Source organism: Cyprinodon variegatus, unplaced genomic scaffold (genome assembly GCF_000732505.1).
Source record: "Cyprinodon variegatus isolate N-32 unplaced genomic scaffold, C_variegatus-1.0 Scaffold1039, whole genome shotgun sequence".
Taxonomy (NCBI): Eukaryota; Metazoa; Chordata; class Actinopteri; order Cyprinodontiformes; family Cyprinodontidae; genus Cyprinodon; species Cyprinodon variegatus.
The window spans coordinates 97285-99904 of NW_015151492.1; positions in this window are offsets into that span (position 1 = coordinate 97285).

Here is a 2620-nt window from a genome sequence, read left to right on the forward strand (position 1 = left end):
GTCAAAAATGTATTTATATAGATTGGCTGACAGAGGGAGCTGAGAGTGTGGTGAAGAATTATGGACAGGGCGCTTTGAAGCATCTGGTTCAAAAACGCATTCTAAACCTTTGGTAGAAATCCATCTATCCTTCCATTTTCTGTACACCCTGTCCCTTAGTGGGGTCGGGAGGTGCTGGTGCGCCAGTCTGTCCAGACCTTTGGTAGAAATGGCGCCTTTAATTCCAGTTTGCAGTACAGAACAGAGAAAACTACAGAGTTATCAATATTGTGTTAATCTGTTTATAGTCTAAAAAGAGGAGCCAGCAGTTTATTTGAGGAAATAAAGGTGCAGAAGTTAATTAGTTGGTTAATTAGTGGTTAATTAGTGGTTAATAGGTGCGGCTGCCGTTGCTAAGAATTAAAATTAACTCTACCTGTGGTTTTAACTAACGATCAGGAGCGTGGCAGGTTTAACATCTGTCCATTTCGGCGAAGCAAAACCAAGCAAAAAATAAAAAAATCCTTGTAAACACAACACAAGGGCAACACAGGTGTTGCCCTTGTGTTGTGTGACTGTTACTCACACTGACGTTTCTCTTTTTAAAAAATCTGAGTAAGTCCTGCTGCTGCTTCAGCCTTTTAGTTGGTGGTGGCACTGAACTGAAATGAGTATAAAAAAAAAAACATTTTGGCTAGCGTGGCAAACGTCTAGAGAAAGTTAGCAGTTAAATATTGGATGATTGATCATCTCAAGACTACGGAAGAGGATTAGGGCCACTGGGAAAAAAAAAAAAAGGTTAAGTGATTTTTAAATTTTATTTCAGTTCAATACGGGGAAAAAGTCCGAATTCTGACTTTAATCTCAGAATTTTGGATCTTAATGTAGATGGGCTCCATGAAGGAAGAGATGTGGAGCACTCAGCTTCACTGACAAAGATGGGAGTTGTTTGAGGAGGCCAGTGACACATTGGTGGAAAATGATGGAATTAGGCAACTTTTTACGTGCCTCGAGGGGTCGCCTCATTAATGGAGGAGCAGAAGGTCATTAAAACAAGAGAGCTAGTCTCTAAAATTCTCAGAATTTTGAGAAAAAAGTCAGAATTCTGACTTTTTCCCCCATGTTAAACTGAAAAAAAAAAAAATTAAAAATCAGTTAATTTTTGTTTTTCAGTGGCCCTAATCCTCTTCCGTACACGACTATGATGACTAAACCAAAAAGATTCAGTTTCTCTGTTCCCATGCATAGAGATGTCTGTGGCATGCACTCGCTTAACGTAGGCCTACGTAATCCTACAATAACATTATATTTAAGACCATAGATTTATTAAAAATGCTTTTCAGTAAAAGGCAACAGCATTAACTCNAGGAAGCTGTGGAACTAACTGTTGATCTGTTCTGCAGCTCTGCAGGTCAGGACCAGCAATTCTGTTAAACAAGTCAACCATTACCATCGAGTAACTGGAGAAAACCTCAGCATCGTTTGCTATAATCTATCTCCAGGAGATAGAAAGATTTTCTGTAGAGAAAATTGTGAAGGAGAGAACGTTCTTGTTAACACGACGGCTGCAAAAGGAGCAAATGGAAGACACACCACCGAATATTCTGAAAGAGTCCATGAAAAGTCCTTCAATCTGACTGTGGGAATCTCCAACCTGACCCAGTCTGACTCTGGGCTGCTCAGGTGTGGTCTGGGATCCGCTGTTACTCCAGCAGCGATATTCAAAATAATTGTTGCTGAAGGTGAGTTGTTGTTGTTTTGTCCCAGAGGAACTGAATGACTCTTTAGTTGCACTAATAGCTGCAGATGTTTCAGCAAACTGAAAAATGTAACGTCTTTGAGTTCAGAAATAATTAATTGGTCTGTATTAATTATGCAGCTGAACGTGTTTCTAATCATTTTCATGGTCAGAAGGTCTTCCATATCCCCATGGTAACCCTGGGCTTAATGTGATTAAACTGCATCATGCTAGAAAACAGGAAGTGACTGTGTGATGCTTTGAACAGCTGTGCTGAATGGAAGCGAAGATCGTGTCTTCAGTAGAGAACCTGGCAGCTCGCTCACTGTCGGCTGCTCCTTCAGCTTCGCTGGAACAAACAAGTATTTCTGCAGAGGAGGATGTGAAGAAGAACAAGACATTCTTGTTTTCACCAATGGAGTCAGAGCTCAGAGCGGCAGATACAGCATCGGATACGACCAATCAGCGTCTTCAAAGATCTTCTATGTGACCATTAAAAATCTGACCCACTTTGATTCTGGGCGATACAGATGTTTTTCATATTTAAATTCTGGGACAAACGCCAACGTAGATTATCGCATCAGCATCTCAGATGGTGAGTCTGAAACAAGATGTACAAACAAACAAACAAACTGTACTTCATCTAAATATGTAAAGAAAAAAAATCTGATAATATTTTGGTTTAAAATATTTAAAAATGATTAAAAACCTAATCAGTTTAAAAGTATAAATGTTTGAATCCTATGAAGGTTCTAATGTTGATCTATTTCTGTCTAACAGCCTCTGAACCCACTGATCCACCACCTCTGTCTGAGAATGGAGCATCTGCAGCTCCATCTGACAACTGTAAGTTATAATCTGTTAGGAAGGAAGGAAGGAAGGAAGGACAGATAGGAAGGAAGC